This window comes from Malaclemys terrapin, chromosome 2 (genome assembly GCF_027887155.1).
Source record: "Malaclemys terrapin pileata isolate rMalTer1 chromosome 2, rMalTer1.hap1, whole genome shotgun sequence".
NCBI lineage: Eukaryota > Metazoa > Chordata > Testudines > Emydidae > Malaclemys > Malaclemys terrapin.
In genome coordinates, this window is record NC_071506.1 from 77,418,721 (window position 1) to 77,441,078 (window position 22,358).

Consider the following 22,358-nt stretch of genomic DNA (forward strand, 5'->3'; position numbering starts at 1 on the left):
AAGGCCTGACTTGACAAAGCCCTGGCTGGGATGATTTATTTGGGGTTGGTCCTGCTTTGAGCAGTGGTTTGGACTAGTTGACTTCCTGAGGTGTCTTCCAACCCTAATCTTTTATGATTCTATGAAAGTCTGTATTTGAACAAAGTAAAAATCAGGTCTTCCCAGTACTTGAATACAAATGATGCTTCCATGAACTTTAAGAGAGATGTTTTTCAAAGTTTTAGTGGACTCTAAAGAGATAGGCAATGAACCCCTAAGTTATCTTTCACCTAAGAAGACAAGAGAAACCCACACCTTGTACTTCCATGGAAAGTTCTAACTGAGAGACAGTCAGCCATGCTGGACCAAGTGTTTTTTTTTTTTTTAATTGCTGAGAGAAACCATCTTACAAAGACTGTCATGCTAGATGAAGTTTTAGACTTTTATATTTGTGTTTTCTTTGTATTTGCTTGTAATCATCTCTACCTTTATTTCTTTTACATGGCATCTTGTAACATCTTGCATTATGTTCTGTTGTTAATAAATACATTTAATTTTAATTTAAACCATCCACCGCTGTGTTTGAATTGAAGCAATTGCTAACTGCAGTTTATATGGCAAGCTGCTGGTTATTGTCTCTTTAAAGAAGCAAACAAACCTTATTAGTTCTTTGAGTGGTCCTGGAGATGACTGGACACTTAGAGCAGATGGTTTTGGTGGTGTGTTGGGGCCACTTGACTAGAAGTATAAAGACTGGTGGAGACCAGAGTGTGGCTGTAGTGTAACAAGCAGGCTTCTGGATTCAGAGTTACTGAACCAGGGCTGCTTATTGCACAGACAATGAGTGTATGTTTAAATGCTGGCTGGGAGCATCCAGACAAGGGAACTAGAGTAGCAGAGCATTTTAAAGCACCCAGGATTCCAGGGCAGGCAATGACATAACCTCTCAATGGTGTGAATTTAAACCCAAAATGTGAGACAGCCACTATTATTTGGGATCTCTCAGAAACACCATAGAATCATAGAAATGTAGAGCTGGAAGGGAACTTGAGAGCTCATCCAGTTCATCCCCCCGGGGCAGGACAAAGTACATATGGATCATCCCTGACATGTTTGTCTAATCTGTTCTTAAAAAGCTTCAGTGATGAGGATTCCATAGCCTTACTTAGTCACCTTTTAATACTTAACTATCCTTAGAAATTTTTCCGAATATTTAACCTATGAGATCAGAATGAAGCTACTTAAGAACCGCTCCAGCCACTCCGCAGAAGATCTGCAAGAGCATTAGCAACACTTTGTGATCAAAGATCTCAAGGACAGGCAATCTAACAATAACAGTAAGGATACTTATTTCCATCCATCACTACGAAGAAAATTATCAACCAATGCAGTTATCACAGTCATCGTTACCACACCTAGGCAGGTGCCCAGATTTACAAGGGTCAAGAAAATCAGAGGCATCTAGATATTATGAGAGTTCTTCACAACTTTTTTGATAAACTTAACTATAAAAGGAAGATTAGGTATAGGCTGATAGCAAGATTGTCAATATCAGGTGATGATTTCTGGAGCATAAAACACTACATGGTTCTTTCAGAGGAGCTGGCAGCTTCCCCTCCTTAAGGGAGGCTGTGACAATCTCTATTAGTTCTCATCCTGGTATTTCCCCCACTAGCTTTCATCAGGATGAACATGGATACATGTCACAGGTTGTAGCACAAGTTCTTCCATCACCCACAGTTCCTCAGACAGAATGCACTACTATCTGAAATTCAAGTAGAGACAATGCAGTATTTTCCCCCAAAAGACACTGTTCTGCCTTCCGGAATGAAGACAGTTCAGGCTGATTCCAATCAATTTTCTCCACAGCATAGCCAGCAATGTCCTCACAATTAGGAGGAACTCAAATCACTCACTCAGTAGAGACATCAAGGATTAATGATACCCAAAAATATATGCGGACTGAGATATTATGGATGCTGAGGTAGAGCCAAAGGATTTGTTCTTTACCTCCCACATATCCAGCACATAAGCATTTACAAAGAATGTTTAGGAGATGATCAACCAGCAATCAAGATTTCTAAGCCTGAAGCTCTATAAAACTGGGTGTGACCTGTGAGAACAAAGCTGAGGAAGAGGATATGAAGGAACCACTAATCAAGTAAATTGCGGAGGCTAAAAGATTGTTAAAAAAGCCTACCAGCTCATGGATGGAGGGTGGTCTATCAGAGGAGCAATTCTTAGAACAGCAAGAGGCAGAGAACACATTATTTTTAAAGGCTAGTACCATTTAAACAAACACAAGTACTCTGCAGAGAAATCAACATCACAGCAATATTTACAAAACATAATGTTGCTTGCAAGTGTAATTGTGAAGACTACTATTACCAAGGGCCATATGTTTCTGTTTGGTCAGGTGACTGTGTTACCATCTAACTTGAGCTGACAGTGCCAATGGAGTGCTATTCTTGTTCCCTTAGCATCTGACTTTCTTGTCAGCTCTTTAAATGTGAGAAGTCACATTTTTGTTCCCATGTTTTGTGCTCTTTTATTACCGCTGACACCACTTCTTCAACATAACATTTGCAAACTTATTCTGTGAAACATTCAAATCCCATTCCCGAAATGCAGTACTATTTAAAGAAATGTGGGTTTGTTGTCTTTAGGGATTTTTAAATGACCTTCCCATTTTGATATCCATTGATCTTAAATTGATTTTAGAAAATAGAAGGCAGATGTACAAGAGGGTGTATTGGATATCTGAGGGCCAATGAAGTGATCAAATAATGACACTTGATTGCTGCACTTGCCCCTCAGATATCCAACCTCTGCCTCGGGTACTAGCCACCTAGCACGTTTTTATGTTATTCCCGGAAATGCTACTTTTGGAAAGCAGTATCTCTGAGTAATGCCATAGGGTTTACTAATATGTGTAGGTCAATGCAATTATGTCTTTGCCAGTTGAAAGCATAGTGGCAGTGGTTGCCAGCAAGATCAAATAGTTAAAATTTCCCATCTACTTGACAAAATTTGAATAGTGATCATGGGAAAAATTTTCAAAATTGAGTAACTGACTAAAGAGACTCAGTCCTGTTTTCAAAAGTACTTAAATCACCTTGGTGCCAAAGTCCCATTGAAATTCATTGCCTAAAAGTCATTGACTTTCAATAGTACTTAAGATTTATCTAGATCGGGGTAGTCAATAGGTGGAATGCAGGCCAAATCTAGACCACCAGACACTTTTGAATGGACCCCAAAATCTTTTTATTTACCTAGCATTATCATTGTTATTGCAGTGTGAAAAATATTTATCTGGAGTATGTGCCTTGACCAATAAATTTGGACCTTGACTGAAGATAATTGACTACCCCGATCTAGATGAACACTTAGTTCACAGAAAGCCGGTATATAAATGTACCACACACTAGCTTGCTGTGCATCCTGCTGCCGTGCACTAAAAATTCGTTAGTCTACTGCGATCTATTCTGCTTTGAAACAAGAGCAGATTAAAGTGCACCAGGGAACTTTCAGTGCAGCAGGGCCCACAAAGATGTTTAGTGTGCAGCAGGTTTATGCAGGGTAAATTTTGCCAATTTGCCACAAACTTAGTGTTCGTCTACACAAGTCCATAGATTCCTAATTCATTTAGGTTCTTTTTAAATTTTTTTTTTACTCTCTATGTCTTCAAAGAACAGCTGGACCTAAAGGCTATGGATAATGGATCTAGAACTAGAAGAGGTTTCAGAATTCAGTTTGGTGGCAAACTCAGGGCAGATCCACACTTAAAATGCTGCAGCGCTTTAGTGAAGCATAGTTAATCCACCTCCACAAGAGGTTATAGCTATGTTGACAGGAGAAGCTTTCCCGTTGACATAGCTCTGTCTACACTAGGGATTATTCAATCCCCTGAGTGACATAGTTATACCAATGTAAGTTTGTAGTGTAGATCTGGCCTCACTAAAGTTTGTGTGTGGATTCAATGGCATCAAACCTTCACAAGCCATTCTTCTAAAATGATAAAAAAAAATAATAATCATGAGAACATTTGTTCTCTTATGGTTTCCATCTTGGTCCAAATCTGAACCGGATCCAGAAAAGCAGGCTTCTTCCATTTCGTATCCAATATAAACTAAAAAAACATAGTGACAAGTTCAGATCTAGGGGTTTGAATTCAGCTACTATCAACACCCTCCCCCCAAATTTGGGCGGGTCTGGATTTGAAAATCAGTTCAGATCTACCTCTACTTCAGATATTTTGAAACTGTTCCAGACTAGTTCCCATGTTCAGTCAATTATTGAATAGCCATTTGTTTTTGAATTAGCAAATATTTCCTGTGCTCCCCTCCACATTGTATTTGTGTGTATATGGTTAAGACAGCAAGGTTAATAACAGCAAGAAAACCTTTCTCAGTACCTAGCTTCCTGTACAAATGTATGTTTAAGCTATAGTTTGTTTGTGGTATTGTAGTCAGAATGAGTAAGCAAAATATAAGAATTCCAATGAAAATGTAGCAGCAGTTGTCTGATGCAGATATTCTCTGTACAGTATGTTTGTAGACTCTCCCAATAGCAAAACTCAGAGATGCTTTCATCATCAGCTATGGGCTCTATCATTTTTTAAAATACTTCTTTAATTTATAGCTATGTAACATATGTACTTCAAAAATATGTCAAACACAGCCCTTTTCTGTTATTCATGTCCTCTCTTGCTCATCCTTTTCTCTATGACACCCCTCCTCTCCGCCACACACCAAACATTTCTTGCAAATGCCAACAGCAGTCATTTCATCTAGAAATCTAACAGCCTCCATTTCCACACACTTTTACTGTATCTTACTGATCAGTTAAGATCATGTTAAACTTATTTTACAATAAATGGACCCTGCTGGGCTCTAATATTAAAGGAAAACATTACAACAGCTCCTCCCCCCCCCACACACACACGCACAAATTACTAACAATTAGTAGGCTATCCCCTTTGATGTTCAGCTAATGATAATCAAGATTATCAGTTGATAAGGAAAGGGAGGAGCAATTAATTGCAGTCTTCCCAAACACCAGTGCACAGAGGCACCATATTGAGCAGGTCGGATGTGATGCAGCAGTAGTTCTGCATAGCTATTTTGCTATATGCCTGTCTTCTGTACTCTAATTTTGCTTGAGTGGATGCTGGGGATAGCACTCACCAAACTGAAAATTAAATATGGTTCATTATAAACCTTGCACAGTTTAAAAAAAAAAAAAAAAAAAGCACCAAATCTTACTTTTGATGTCATATTGCTGTAAACTCCCATAGTGCAGCATATCATGATGTCACATGCTACATATAGCATAATATTTGCTATATAATATATAACATAACACAAGATGACATGCCACTAAGAAAAGAATACAGTGTTAGCATGGCACAACTTAATAAATTGTTACAGCTATTTGGCAATAGTTTTACCTGTAAGTTCTCCGGTTCTATTGATTTGCGTTCAACGAACTTGTCTGGAAATGCAGAGAACCTGTCTGAGAGATTATCCAAAGTAACAGCACAGCAGCAGTCTGTTTTAATTTAGGTTGTCTGCAAGCTACTGCTATGAAAATTAACAACTCTTAAGTGTGTTAAATAATCCCCAGCCTTTGTAATAATTGAGCAGGCTGGAAGAAATCATACAACTTGTATTATCTTGTTGTCAAACACCAGCTGACTTTTTTCCCCTTGTATATTGATTTGGAGAATTAAGCTGTCTATACTTAGATATGTAAGCCTAGAAGGATTTGAATGTGGGCTAACAAACCACTAGGGCTACATTTTCAAAGGATATCCAGCACCAAATGGGCTTTTACATCTGTAATAACAGGCACAAATGATGTTTGCACCATCTGACTTGTTTTCAAAAGAGAGTCAAATGGGGCACAAACTAATTGCATTTGTTCCTGTCAATAGGGCTGTGGTGGGAAGAGTCGGCCTGGAAAATGCACCCCTGATGACTTTTCCAAAGAGATGAGTTGGGTTGCTAGTGACATGTTTGTGCCATAAATGGTGCCTGGTAATGCCTCCCTTAAGTGACCAGCTGTCAAGCATTGACTTATTAGATCAGCCATTTTACACCTTGGAGTCAGACAGAGTCATTCTTCTGGCAGAGGTTTGTGTCTGCTTAGCACATATGTTTGGCCATATGTTACCACCTCACACTGGACAATGATGGGTTCAGAAACAGAGGTGATGGAATTTTGCTTGGAGGGGGAGGTTTAGGTTTCAAGGATAAGAGGGAGAGTGTGGTGGGTGCTCTGCATCTGGAGCCGGGGGTTCCTACCTGCTTCCGAGCCAGATTCTGGTTGCCACGGTGGCTGCTCCAGACCCTGTTCTCATGTCCACATGAGTGTACAGTTTATAGGTGAATTCAGGCTATGATCAGCAGCAAAAACCTAGGTTTATCCACACCCCATTTCTTAAATTTTAGTGACAAGAGCGCATATACAGATTCTAGTCCATACATAGCACATGACTATGGAATGCTATTTTGCGTGTTTTAACATTTCGACTGTGGACCTAGACATTTGCAATTTTACATTTGGGGTCTTAGGAAGAGACAATGGAATCCAATATGCAACCTTTACTCAACACAAGAATTTTTTATGCAAATTATCCTGTTGATTTTCAAAGGACTAATCTCAGGAGTAAAGATTGCAGGATTGGGCCTAATAATTGATTTACCTCAGTGATTTTGTTAGTGAGACTGATGGAAATGAGAAAGTTTATTAATTTTAACTCCGATCAGTATGTGTGTGTATGAGAGAGAGGTTTCAATGTCTGAATATTTTCACTGTTCATACAAACACTGGCATGTTTATGGAAAAAATCATCTATCAGGAGTATCCAGTCAGATTCTGCTGTGATCAGACTCAAGGGACTAGAAATATATTTCATATCTGTTGAAAAATATATTTAGGTTCGAAATAATATTGACAGTATTTTTCCTCTTTTTTTAAAGACATGAAGCTTTCTTAAGTAAATGCCATTTTGATATAATACAGCCATTTCTCCTAGTACAGTTTTCAGCAGACAGAAAACATTGAAATGAACACTTTTCTATATTAATTCAGATTAAATCTTTTTTTTTTGGTAGCTATGTCCTGAATAGAGTAAAAGCCACTTTGTAAAGATTAGAGCTGTACAAGCTTTTAACTACCTGCTTTTGATTCAGTTCACAGATTTATTGCTGGAAAAAAGTCTCTCACGCACCTCACTCTTCCTTCCCCTCCCCCCACACCTCCTGATTATCTGGTCTGAGTCAGATGAACATAAAACAGCCATTACATATTAATTGTATTCTTTAAAGCAAGCATTAGGAAACCATTTTCTGTCCCCTCTATATTTTGATGAATGCCAGAGGCATTTATATCCTGTCTTAAGTTCCCACACTGGAGCAGGCCAGGAAGGAGTTAATGGATCGACCTGGAGATGGGATGGAAACTTCTTGCACCTCACTACACCTGTCATCAACACCAAGTTCCTACCTGCAGCTGGAAGGAATAAATTGGATGGCAGCAGACTTTAGAGCTGGCTGCCCTAGCAGAGGAATGGTGGGTCTGAGGCCGAGAGGACCTAGAGTGTGGACCTCACAACCTTGAGCTAGGACTTGAGGACATATTCTAGGAATAGATTTGTTTTACTGTTCATCTATTTGTTAATAAAATCAAACCCCAGGAGTGGGTGAATTTTGAGGCTACACTACATGTGTGGACAGTGTTTCAGAGTGGTGATGACCTACTCACATACCATTTCTTCACATTTACTTGTATCTGTATGTGTTCCTTCCTGAGCCATTATTACAGGCATTCTGTCCTCGCCTATGCGAGGCCTACCTCAGAGTAATATAAATAAAGGCCATATTGCCTCAACCTTTGGAACGTATTTGCTACACAGTTGACTATTATTTATCAGCTCATAAACAAAATACACTATCCGGGTGTATGACTGTGTCCTTGCCCTGAACACAGCCATCTCCTTGTGGACTCCTTTCTGCTGGGCCATCCATCAGACCTCAATCATTGTGATATAAGGTTTGCTATCCTTCCAAGATTAAACAGTTAATGCTTGCAAAGCACTTCAAAAATGTAAAATACTCTGTGTGCTGTGAATTTTTAATTATCATGATTTATTATGCTTTAATTCATTCTGATTAAACAGGGATCTGACCAGAGTCTCTTTTCTCCCCATGATCAAACTACAGACTGGATTTCACTGGCTTTGACAGTTATTTGCTGCACACTTTATTTTTTTCTTTTTTATTTTACATCACGTTGTTAAAGTACACCATTTTGCAAGTGTGTGTCCTTGTCCTAAGGGCAACTGCCCCTCTAACTTCGATCTGACAGGAATTTATTTTGTCACCATTGGTTTCGTATTTCATATTTCTCCTGCTTGCATTACATTCAATGTATCATGTCCTAAGGGAAACTGCCCTCTGAAGTCTGTTCTGTTCAAATGAAGCATGTACACACAATGGAGGAGGACAGTAGCAGCAACAATAATAGCAGTGGTTGCAAGACATTTGCAAAAGGGAGAGATGTGACTTCAAAATAGGCACAAATATAAAATGGGCAAAAGCCAAACATGAGGGCACTGGCTTCCAGCAGCTGCATGGCTTTGTCTTTGCTGGGCACCTTTCAACCCAGCAACTTTGCCTGCAGCAGACCACAGATAACTTTCCCTGCAACAGCAATGGCTAATTTGACAGAAAGAAGCAGACAGCCATGGACCCAGGAGCACTTTTTGCGGTCAGACGATGGGCAGCATGTTGTCCCCACAGAATCTGATTCTGATCATGATGAAATAACTGTGGCAGAATCAAGAGAAGAGGATTCACTTGGAAAAGAAATACTTGATATACACTAGGATAATACCATGTCAGTCCAGTGGATGTGTAAGATGAGAGGTACCAGCCAGTAGCAGCCAAGAAGGAGCAATGGTTGAGCTTCCAGATTATTTTACCAATGTCCAAAGGTACATATACGTGCATATATATTACAGGCCTCCTATGTGAGAGAGGAGAAGTTGCTAGCACAAGAGAAGCTTGCAGTGGCAGAAACTGTCCTAACAGTGGGGCCACAGGAAGTGACCCTCCACCCCACAGGCATTCATTCCATCTACGAGTGTCACCAATTGCAGGACATAATATTCAAGATAAGGGGCCAACAATGACTCCTCTGATGCACAGTGGTGGGTTGTAGCTGTCTCCTACTGATTAACTAAAATTTCTTGGTACTCTTGAAGGGCATGCTACCCCTGCTGTAAGCCAGGCTGCCACTTAGCTATGGCCTACACCTAGACTACCAGAATGATGAACAAGAGTGGCCTCAAAAAAAACAAGAAATTGCCATGTGGGCTATCATCTGCTCACCTGCAACAGCAATATTCTCCTCCTCCTGCTTTCCAGCTACCTCATACTTACTGTTACCTTTACACCTTAGCAGCAGCACAGACTTCTGGGGCCAAGAGATCATTTGGCCGCAGGGTAAGGTACAGTGTGCTCAGCCATTTTAGGAAACAGAATTGCAGTGTGTGGGCCTTAGCTGCTTATCTCTGTGTCTGTCTAGGCTGTCACACTCCCAGCCACAGGCCACCCCAGAATGTGACTCTCCCATTGCTGGCCTGCTTGAAGGAAAGCTGGGCTTCCCTTTGTTGATCTGTATTGGTGTGTGGGAAAGAAGATTCCTCAAATATACACATGGAACTCTTAGACTATCAAAGTATACACACAAAGTCAGCTTTCGAGGTAATGATATTATTTACCACCAATGTTGTAGGTGTGTTGTAAGACATAAATAAATACCCAGCCGGATCCTGCAGTCCTTACTCAAGGGAATGTCTCACTAAAGTCAAAGAGACTTTGGCTGTGTAAAGAGTGATTAAAAATGGAGTAAGCCTAGCGTGATTTTGACCTTTATTTGTAAAGTATCTATGTAAGGGCAAATATTATAAAAGCCACCTACTGGCAGAGGTGGAAACAAAACAAGAAATGCACCCTGGGCCTGATTCTGAAATCCCTTACACCAGTTTTATATTATTGTGACGTCAGTGGCGTAAGTGCTGATTTACACAAGTGTAATTCAGAGCAGAATGAAGCTCAGACTCTTTGTACTTCAGGTTAAAATATATGCATGGGCAAATTTTCAGGCAAAAGTTCCTTTTTTGATTCTTTAAGCGCTTCTAGGGTGACCAGATGTCCCAATTTTATAGGAACAGTCACAATTTTTGGGTCTTTTTCTTATATAGGCTTCACCCCCCACCCCCGACCCGATTTTTCACACTTGGTGTCTGGTCCCCCTAAGCGCTTCAGTGCAAACTATTTCCCAGCCTCCCCAAATTTTGTAAAATGATCAAAATTTGTTGATGTTACCTTAAGAAACTCATTCCTGTTGGCTCTTTCTAGTGCTCCCCATCATTCATGGTGGAATTTGGGGACATGAAAGGACTAGGAAAGATATTATAGTCAGAGGTGGTTCAAAGATTTTTGTCAAAACATTTTAGAGAGAAAATAGCTTTTCAATCAAAACGCACATTTTCATATATTATATATATATATATATATTACTTTGGTTGATACTTTCCAATTATTTGATGAGAAGCTGGAAAGTAAAGACTAGAATATTTTCTGTACTAAAAAAAAGTGGGATTTTGATTTTCAAAATCCAAAACTTGTTAGCAAAATCCAACTTTCTTATATCAAGAACAGTTTTTGAAAACTAACCTTTTTCAGTTTTTTTCTTGTTTGGTTATTGTTGTTTTTCAGTTCATTGAAAAACTGCTGAATTTTTGTGTGAAAAGTTTTTTAAAAGAAATTTTAAAAACATTTCCCATGAAAAATAATTGGCGTGTTTTAACAGCTTTAATTATATTATATAGGAGAAGGAATTTTGCTCTAGGAGAATTTTGACACTGTGTTCTATAAAGCTACAGCTGATCAACACTTGTCTTCATTGCCTGCCTTGCTGAAGATAATGAAAGAACTTTGTGAACAGTAGACATAGAAAACCTGAGATGAAGAGAAAGAAAAAAGGCAAATGTTGATCCAAACCAATCATTGTGAAATAAAGTGTTTCACTTTATTCTGAATCAATTTAACTCAATTATCTAATGAGGCATAGTGGGGGAAGTCAGTCAGTCGAGTGATTCAATTGTTTTAAAATATTGAAATCAGCAAGGGGGAGAAATAATATATTTTGATTTTAAAACCTTTGAAGAATTTATAGTTTGGGGAAGATCAGAGAAAAGATACTGGAAACTCAATTTATATTGGATTAAGGAGACAGAAGGAGAATCCAGGTTTATCTCATATCTTACTGTCGTATCTTCCAATTTACACCTGCGGGAGCTATTTCCTATACTATGAAAAAGTGTTTTACTTTCCATTTCCTTACCATGGATTGACCATTATCCTGCATATGACAGTGGGTTAGTTTAACACACAGGCTAAGCTGGGACTCATTCAACTGTAATGGTTAATGACTCATAAAAATATAAGTTATGAGTCCAGGAATGATGGAGAAATGTACAAATCAGGGCAAGAATATGTCTCAGGAGAAAAATCCTCAATTATTCTCCAAAGAAAAGAAACAAAATAAACATTTTCCTGGATGCTCCTCCAGATGCATACCAAAAACATATTTGAAATGTTAAACTTTTGTTACAATTTGGAAAGCATGAAAATTGCAAAAGCTGCAAGCTGGAAATGCTACAGATAACAGAGAATCACAATTTAGTGGATTTTCTCTCCTACTAATAACTGACAAAGGATGCTTTGATCAAGCAGATTCTGTTGACAGAGACTTTCCACAGCAGACAGAAGCTCTTATCTTCAAGCTATGAAACACAAAAAACGTTCATAAAGATCACTTTGAATGCCATTTTCTCTGCATTATGTAAGTTTAGGGATTACTGAGCACAAAAAGGTGTGTGATGAAAGATACAAGACTTGGAAGATATTCTAGTGCACAGTAATTCATCGCTGTTATTACCATTAAATTGCACATTCTAATGGTAAACACTGTCCCCTATTTAGGAAATATGTCAGTGGTTCTAACAATTTTCACCAGCAAAATTTTTGCTCTGTTGAATGGATTCATCTTAAAACAACACAGGCTTTCAGCTGAAATTACAATAGCTCATTGCTTTTTTTAAATTTAGAACTTTATTTCTAATAAGCATTTGGCTTGAATTCTACTAACTTGCTCAAGAGTAGGTGGAAGGGCTATTTCACGGTGGAAATACTGAACCTAAAGAGACACTGGTTGTCAGTGCCCTGTTTGTATTTCCATAGTATGCGGGGGAAACTAATTAAAACAGCTTCTGTTTGCATTTGGTAAATTTAAACATTTGTTTTTGCTTTCATTAATTTAATTGGTCCCATAAAGTTCTTTAAATGAGCTTTCCATTAAAATTTACCACTATATGAAATACAGGGCAAAGCCAGAAAAAAAATGAGGTAGGATTATAGAATATCAGGGTTGGAAGGGACCTCAGGAGGTCATCTAGTTCAACCCCCTGCTCAAAGCATGACCAATCCCAACTAAATCATCCCAGCAAGGGCTTTGTCAAGCCTGACCTTAAAAACCTCTAAGGAAGGAGATTCCACCACCCTGCTAGGTAACCCATTCCAGTGCTTCACCACCCTCCTAATGAAAAAGTTTTTCCTAATAGCCAACGTAAAGCTCCCCCACTGCAACTTGAGACCATTACTCCTTGTTCTGTCATCTGCTACCACTGAGAACAGTCTAGATTCATCCTCTTTGGAACCCCCTTTCAGGTAGTTGAAAGCAGCTATCAAATCCCCCCTCATTCTTCTTTTCTGCAGACTAAATAATCCTCAGCCTCTCCTCATAAGTCATATACTCCAGCCCCCTAATCATTTTTGTTGCCCTCTGCTGGAGTCTTTCCAATTTTTCCACATCCTACTTGTAGTGTGGGGCCCAAAACTGGACACAGTACTCCAGATGAGGCCTCACCGATGCTGAATAGAGGGGAACGATCATGTTCCTCAATCTACTGGCAATGCTCCTACTTATACAGCCCAAAATGCCGTTAGCCTTCTTGGCAACAAGGGCACAGTGATGACTCATATCCAGCTTCTCGTCCACTGTAACCCCTAGGCTTCCTAGCCATTCGGTCCCTAGTCTGTAGAAGTGCATGGGATTCTTGCGTCCTAAGTGCAGGACTCTGCACTTGTCCTTGTTGAACCTCATCAGATTTCTTTTGGCCCAATCCTCCAATTTGTCTAGGTCCCTCTGTATCCTAGCCCTACCCTGCAGCATATCTACCACTCCTCCCAGTTTAGTGTCATCCGCAAACTTGCTGAGGGTGCAATCCACACCATCCTCCAGATCATTAATGAAGATATTGAACAAAACAGGCCCCAGGACCGACCTTTGGGGCACTCCACTTGATACCGGCTGCCAACTAGACATGGAGCCATTGATCATTACCCATTGAGCCTGACGATCTAGCCAGCTTTCTATCCACCTTATAGTCTATTCATCCAGCCTATACTTCTTTAACTTGCTGGCAAGAATACTGTGGGAGACTGTATCAAAAGCTTTGCTAAAGTCAAGGAATAACACATCCACTGCTTTCCCCTCATCCACAGAGCCAGTTATCTCATCATAGAAGTCAATTAGGTTAGTCAGGCATGACTTGCCTTTGGTGAATCCATACTGACTGTTCCTGATCCTTTTCCTCTCCTCTCTAAAGGATCCTTCTCTAAAGGGCTGGTGTGAATGAGAAGGGCCAGGGCCGGCTCCAGCATTTCTGCCGCCCCAAGCAAAAAAAAAAAAAAAAGCTGCGATTGCAACCGGTGGCAGCAATTGGGAGGGGGGAAAGCTGTGATCAGCGGCGGCAGTTCGGCGGCAGGTCCTTCGCTCCTAGAGGGAGTGAGGGACCTGCCGCCCCCGAATTGCCGCACGTGCCGCCCCTCTCCCTTGGCCGCCCCAAGCACCTGCTTGTTAAACTGGTGCCTGGAGCCGGCCCTGAGAAGGGCTAACTCTCCAATTGACTGATATGTGGTCACCTATAAGTCGTGATCCTGCATAATCCTGGGTCAAAAGATGAAGCTATCTACCAGGTCCCTTCCTTACTTCCTTTGCTTCAGGCAGCAAAAAAATCTTCTGGCTAAAAACACACACATTTTTTGTCTCCCCGCCCGAAGAAGCAGTTGGATTGCTCTCAGAACTCCTCTCAGAGAATCAGAATGAGAGGTTATCCCTCCCGTGTCTAGAGATAATTATAGAAATGCAGTCAGCCCTTAAGCAAGGCCTGGCATCCAGGGTTCTCTCACTTCTTGGGACAGTTTAGAGGAATTACTAGCAATGCTTCTTTGACCACTCTGCTGTATGACATGGTAATTGCATTCTGTATGGTCCTGTGCTTAAGTCACTAGAGTGGAGTTTAGGGGACCTAGGTTCTGTTCCTGGTTCTGCCACAGATGTCTCATGTGACCCTGAGCAAGTCACTTAGGCCTAGGAATTTAGGTGTTGTGTGTGCAGCATTCCTAACTGATTTAGTAACTTAAGTCTAATTTTTCAAAGGGATGAAAGCATGTAGAGGCCTAAATCCCATTGACTGCCATATGATCACAAACAGTAGCATTTGCCACTCACCATCCTATGAAATATAGTACCTTTAAAAAAAGAAGAACAGGAGTACTTGTGGCACCTTAGAGACTAACAAATTTATTAGAGCATAAGCTTTCGTGGACTATAGCCCACTTCTTCGGATGCATAGAATGGAACATATAATGAGGAGATATATATACACACATACAGAGAGCATAAACAGGTGGGAGTTGTCTTACCAACTCTGAGAGGCCAATTAATTAAGAGAAAAAAAAAAAAAAAAAACTTTTGAAGTGATAATCAAGCTAGCCGAGTACAGACAGTGTGATAAGAAGTGTGAGAGTACTTACAAGGGGAGATAGTCAACGTTTGTAATGGCTCAGCCATTCCCAGTCCTTATTCAAACCGGAGTTGATTGTGTCCTTTAAAGACAGTACCTTTAAAGACAGGCATGCTTACAATGCAATTCCAAAGGGAACTGAGCTCCTTAGGAAAATGGACCCTCTCCATTTCAGTTTGCAGCCGTGTGACAATTTTTTTCACTGCCACAGAGATCATTTCATTTCATCTTTTCTTAGAACTAGACAATAAAAATGATACTCATCAGAAACACAATATCCAGGCCTTTTTTTATTTTTCTATCTCACTCTTTTTTTTTTTTTTTTTTGGTCTCTTTATCATTTCAGTTTTGCCAATGTTGTCATTCAATGACCATTCTGAAAATTATTAGCTGCTTCAAAGCTTTATTTGATTTGCAGTTAATGCAATGCCAATAATGTAACTGACAATTGCTTTGAGTATTCATTTCTCTACCAATTCACAGACAATCAGATTCATTCCCACCTTGAGACCCAGTTATCATCAGTCACCTTAGCCTATCACAACAGTCAATCTACATAATGGGAAAATGTAAAAATCCTGAGGTCAGAAGAGAGCTCTTTCTACTTGAAAGCTACAAGGAATATTCTATTAGCATACCTTCCAGACTTCAGATGTGTATGTTCATAGTACAGGTCAAAGAAATGTTTGTTGTGCTATTCTCTTTTGTTTAAACCATCTGGAAAACAATTGTTGAGGCTCTAGATTTCTTTTTCTGTAGATTTATACTACATGCACTGGGATTGTGTGTTTTAGATTTAAAATGTTTGTGGATTAAAGAAAAAAGATCTGTATTTTCAGAGACTGCAGGGCTGTAGGAGTGATTCTTGACCTGAAATAAAAATTATTCTCTTCTCTTTTGAGTCAGATGATAGGAAGGCCAGATAGAGTAGTACATTAAACATTGGAATGAAAGTCCATTTTGCATCTCTGGACCTGATTTCAAAGTCCATTGAAGTCCACAAAAAGACTCCCATCAACTTCAGTGGGCTTTGAATGAAGGCTTAAATCTGTGAAAATAACACATCTAATTTTAATCTAATCATGTATGGTTCAGTCTTTAAGGCCAAGCATCATTTTTATTATTAGCCAATGTGTGTAGGAAGATCATATTAATGGTTACTGTCCTTAATTTGGCATTGTTGTTTCTCAGAGTTGCTTTTTCAAGCAGTGATGATGAGCCTTGAAAGCCAAAAGTTGTGTTTATGGGGGGTGGGAGGGAAGAAAAGGAACTGCCTCATAATGAAGCCTCAGTGATAAATCCTCAGATTCTGCTCACCTCCTGTCCTGGCCTTGGTCCTTGTTTAAGTCTGGCCTCTACACAAGATCTCCATTTTGTGGAATCAAGTCACATCAAAACAGTTGAATGGTAGATGTGTGGTGTTGTAGACTTCAGAGTTGACATAGGCTGTCTGTCTCCTCAATCTTCCAAAATGTTCCTTCTCTATTTCAATAGCTCAGTTACTGTTCTCCACATTAAGTGGGAGGGAATGTCCCTCACACTTAGACATGTCACCTCATACCCCTCTTTAACTTGTCTCCTTTAATTTTTTAAAGATTTTAATGTTGCTTGTAAAATATTTCAGAACATAAAAGATACACACAATCACCTTGCATTAAATTTATTAAAGATATAGAACAAACTCTCAAAAATGACTTTTTTCCCCCCTCTGTTCATGTGTTGAATTCTTATGGCTTTTTAATAAGCCATGTGGTTACAGCAAGAGAGACTGCTTGGTTTACTTGTGTCTTTGTTCCCCTTAATGAGTGTTTTTATAACAAAATCATTTTTGGATCCCTGTTTTATCCCCTTATGTATATGAATATTTTCTACAAGAGATTTATCATGTAACAGTATTAATATCAGAATAATTATGCATTCAATATTTCTCTAAGCAAGCAAATCACATTCTACTGTTTAGAAATAAATCCTCTATCAGTGGATGTTCTATATGATGATAACATTTTTCAAATGAAGTCCTGTGACGAGAAGGGCCTGTTATGCCATCTTTAAAAGGTGATAAATACAATTAAAGGTATAAAGACATTGAGCAAGGTGTCCTCTATAGTTGGTATCAAAACAGTCTATTGAGCTAATATCTTTACCGTGAGATCTAAGGGCATGATCCAAAGTCCATGGAAGTCAATGGAGTCTTCTCATTGGCTTCAATGAATGTTAGATTTAGAAGTAATAGAATAAAATACCAAGGACTAACAGGGTCCTTCTTTTAAATCTATCATTTAATTTTAGGTACTTCAAGTGTACGCATTTCCAAAGTATCTAAGCATTAAGGACCAAATGTTACCCTCACTTATACTATTGGAAATTGTGTATAACATCACTGAAATCAAAGGACTTTGCCAAAATTTACGTCTATGTAAAGAATGTAGAGAAAAGAATGCTGACCTAACCTTGTCGCTACAAATTCTTATTTACACTCTAAGCATGGATGAATCACTTCACTCCTTCACATCTTTATTCTAGCTAGGCAGTTGGGTAAAATGAGCTGAAGTAAAAACTGATGTTAAATTTTAGCTGAGACTTTCCTGGGTAAATTTGGAGGCCCAATAGGTTACCACTAGACCACCACAGCATAAATTAAAAACATTGAAGATTATTGCTCTCAAGATTTGTGCAGAATTTGTCAGCAGAAAAATATTGAGTAGAAGTGTTTTGGTAATTATGATGGGTCAATTTTCAATTGCACTAAATCTTATACTTTTATTTGCAATTTTTGAATATTTTGTTGTACCATAAAAACACTTGCTAGACATTTGGGGTTTTGGTTTGGTTTAGATAAAAATCAGCAGGATTTATTTAAAATCTTGCTCCAGCATGTTTTAATTAATTTGCAATCACATTTAAAAAAAACAAACAACAACCTAGAACTAGGAAAAAGCCAAAATTATTTTTCTCATTGAACCCCAAGCTCTGCCGAGTGGGAGATACTTTATACAACCGCTGCCTGGTTTTAAGTTGGCAAAGCATATGAGTCTGTGGTCTAGTGGATTGAAGATGGGCCTGAGAACCAAGCACTGTAGATTCCATTCCTGTGTCTAACTCTGACAACCTGTGTGCCGTTAAGCAAGTCCTACCACAGTTATATGCCTCATTTTCCCCATTTGTATTACAGGTATCATGATACTTATATACCCTTTGTATAGTGTTTTCCAATCATTGGGTGCTATAGAATGGCAAAATGTTATATTATATAAAACAGGTTCTAATTTTGGCATCAGTATTTTAAGCTAGGCTTGAACTTGAATGGGGTCTCTACATTACAAGAATTTGCAATTGCTGGCAAGGTACATCTGTATACAATATGAATAAATAAAATATGAGCGGAAGGGGTGTGTGATGTTGATTCACATATAGACAACGGGGCTTCTATGTGGCACTCAGATGCAAAACAACCAAAAATGAGAATGATGCAGGAATCACTTGGTGAAATTTTATGGACAGTGTGTGCAAGAGATTGGATTGGACAGCTTTTGCGAACAGGGGCTGCTAACAGGGAGTTTCGCAAGGGAGTTCTCCAGGTGAAGGAGGGGCAAATACAGGACCCTTGGAGTAAGTGACTGTCTGTAGTGTGTGTTTGTTTGTGTTTGGGGGTTACTTGCTGAGTGCTGAGCTTGTGTTTGTCAGTCTGTTTGGTTGGTTGGTTGAAGGACCGTGTGCTGTGGCTGGCAGTTGGAAGCTGTGAGCTTCAAAGGAAGGTCTGAAGGCTAGAAGCCTCTGGTAATTGGCTGAGCCTTAATCAGTGGGCGGGGCATTCACCCAGGCCAGGGCTTTATAAAGCAGCGCACAAGTGACCAGGGAGGCTTTTGCGAACAGGGGCTGCTAACAAGGAGTTTCGCAAGGGAGTTTGGAAGGGGAGCAGGAAGGGAGTGCGGGGCCCTTGCCGATTCTATCTTAAACCCTTTATTCCCCTTAAAACCTATAGCCCAAACTACATTCAAAACTTCTTGCTTTAAACAACCCCTTCATTAACTAGGAGAAACTGCAGGCAGAAGCCCAGCTGCAGAGTGGGGGCTATCCAGTCTATTGCACTGAATGTAGCATGTATGATTACCTGCCCTGTGGGCGGGTGGCGTATGTGTGCATTCGGTGCAAGGAGCTGCTGGCCCTCATAGACCACGTACGGACTCTGGAGGCAAGGGTGGCGGAACTGGAGGAGCTAATGGAGGCAGAGAGGTATGTTGATGAGGCTTTCCGGGACACTGTAGAATTGTCCCACCTCTGGTCAGACAGCCCCTGCACTGTTGAGGAGGATGAAAGGCCCAGGGAAGCACAGCAGTCAAAGGGAGCAGAGGAAAACCTTCCCATAGTTGGGACCCTCCTTCCAGACGGTGCTGGGGTTGCCTTTCGCACTGAGATTACCTCTCCGGGGGAGGGAACTCCAGTTGCTAGGAAAAGGCAGGTATTAGTATTGGGAGATTCGATCATTAGAAACGTAGATAGCTGGGTTTGTGATGACCGGGAGAACCGAATGGTGACTTGCCTGCCTGGTGCGAAGGTTGCGGATCTCTCGAGACATCTAGACAGACTTATGTGTAGTGCTGGGGAGGAGCCAGTGGTCATGGTACATGTAGGTACCAATGACATAGGGAAGGGTAGGAGAGACGTCCTGGAGGCCAAATTTAGGGTGCTAGGGAAGAGACTGAAATCCAGGACCTCTATGGTGGCATTCTCAGAAATGCTCCCAGTTCCACGCGCAGGGCCAAGTAGGCAGGCAGAGCTTCAGAGTCTCAATGCGTGGATGAGACGATGGTGTAGAGAGGAGGGGTTTACATTCCTTAGGAACTGGGGAAACTTCTGGAATGGGGGGAGCCTATACAGGAAGGATGGGCTCCACCTAAACCAAAGTAGAACCAGACTGCTGGCACTAAACATTAAAAAGGTTGAAGAGCAGTTTTTAAACTAGGAGATGGGGGAAAGCCGACTGCTGCAGAGGAGCATGTGGCTCGGACAGAGACTTCTCTTAGGGGAGAGTCTAATGATAGAGAATCTCCAGGTTATAGTCAGGAGCAGAGGATGGAAGAGGATAAAGTAGGGGCCAGATCAGATGATAAACATTCACATAAAAAAGAATCTGACACATCAGAAAAGGGAGACAAATAAACAGTGACAAGTTTTTAAAGTGCTTGTACACAAATGCTAGAAGTCTAAATAATAAGATGGGTGAACTAGAGTGCCTTGTGATAAAGGAGGATATTGATATAATAGGCATCACAGAAACCTGGTGGACTGAGAGCAATCAATGGGACACAATCATTCCGGGGTACAAAATATATTGGAAGGACAGAACAGGTCGTGCAGGGGGGGAGTGGCACTATATGTGAAAGAAAATGTACAATCAAATGAAGTAAAAATCTTAAGCAAATCCACATGTTCCATAGAATCTCTATGGATAGAAATTTCATGCTCTAATAAGAATATAACATTAGGGATCTATTATCTATCACCTGACCAGGACGGTGATAGTGATGATGAAATGCTAAGGGAAATTAGAGAGGCTATCAAAATTAAGAGCTCAATAATAGTGGGGGATTTCAATTATCCCCATATTGACTGGGAACATTTCACTTCAGGACGAAATGCAGAGATAAAATTTCTCGATACTTTAAATGACTGCTTCATGGAGCAGCTGGTACGGGAACCCACAGTGGGAGAGGCAACTCTAGATTTAGTCCTGAGTGGAGCGCAGGAACTGGTCCAAGAGGACCCCTCGGAAATAGTGACCATAATACAATAGCGTTCAACATCCCTGTGGTGGGAAGACCATCTCAACAGCCCAACACTGTGGCATTTAATTTCAAAAGGGGGAACTATGCAAAAATGAGGGGGTTAGTTAAACAGAAGTTAAAAGGTACAGTGACTAAAGTGAAATCCCTGCAAGCTGCATGGGCGCTTTTTAAAGACACCATAATAGAGGCCCAACTTCAATGTATACCCCAAATTAAGAAACACAGTAAAAGAACTAAGAGAGAGCCACCGTGGCTTAACAATCATGTAAAAGAAGCAGTGAGTGATAAAAAGACTTCCTTTAAAAAGTGGAAGTCAAATCCTAGTGAGACAAATAGAAAGGAGCATAAACGCTGTCAAATTAAGTGAAAGAATGTAATAAGAAAAGCCAAAGAGGAGTTTGAAGAACGGCTAGCCAAAAACTCCAAAGGTAATAACAAAATGTTTTTTAAGTACATCAGAAGCAGGAAGCCTGCTAAACAACCAGTTTAGGGGACCAGATGGCATTCACCCAAGAGTTCTGAAAGAACTCAAATGTGAAGTTGCGGAACTGTTAACGAAGGTTTGTAACCTGTCCTTTAAATTGGCTTCTGTACCCAATGACTGGAAGTTAGCTAATGTAACACCAATATTTAAAAAGGGCTCTAGAGGTGATCCCGGTAATTACAGACCGGTAAGTCTAACGTCTGTTCCAGGCAAATTAGTCGAAACAATAGTTAAGAATAAAATTGTCCGACACATAGAAAAACATAAACTGTTGAGCAATAGTCAACATGGGTTCTGTAAAGGGAAATCATGTCTTACTAATCTATTAGAATTCTTTGAAGGGGTCAACAAAAATGTGGACAAGGGGGATCCAGTGGACAAAGTGTACTCATATTTCCAGAAAGCCTTTGACAAGGTCCCTCACCAAAGGCTCTTATGTAAATTAAGCTGCCATGGGATAAAAGGGAAGGTCCTTTCATGGATTGAGAACTGGTTAAAAGAGAGGGAACAAAGGGTAGGAATAAATGGTAAATTCTCAGAATGGAGAGGGGTAACTAGTGGTGTTCCCCAACGGTTAGTCCTCGGACCGATCCTATTCAACTTATTCATAAATGATCTGGAGAAAGGGGTAAACAGTGAGGTGGCAAAGTTTGCAGATGATACTAAACTGCTCAAGATAGTTAAGACCAAAGCAGACTGTGAAGAACTTCAAAAAGATTTCACAAAGCTAAGTGATTGGGCAACAAAATGGCAAATGAAATTTAATGTGGATAAATGTAAAGTAATGCACATTGGAAAAAATAACCCCAACTATACATACAATATGATGGGGGCTAATTTAGCTACAACAAGTCAGGAAAAAGATCTTGGAGTCATCGTGGATAGTTCTCTGAAAATGTCCACGCAGTGTGCAGAGGCGGTCAAAAAAGCAAACAGGATGTTAAGAATCATTAAAAAGGGGATAGAGAATAAGACTGAGAATATATTATTGCCCTTATATAAATCAATGGTACGCCCTCATCTTGAATACTGCATACAGATGTGGTCTCCTCATCTCAAAAAAGATATACTGGCACTAGAAAAGGTTCAGAAAAGGGCAACTAAAATGATTAAGGGTTTGGAACGGGTCCCATATGAGGAGAGATTAAAGAGGCTAGGACTCTTCAGC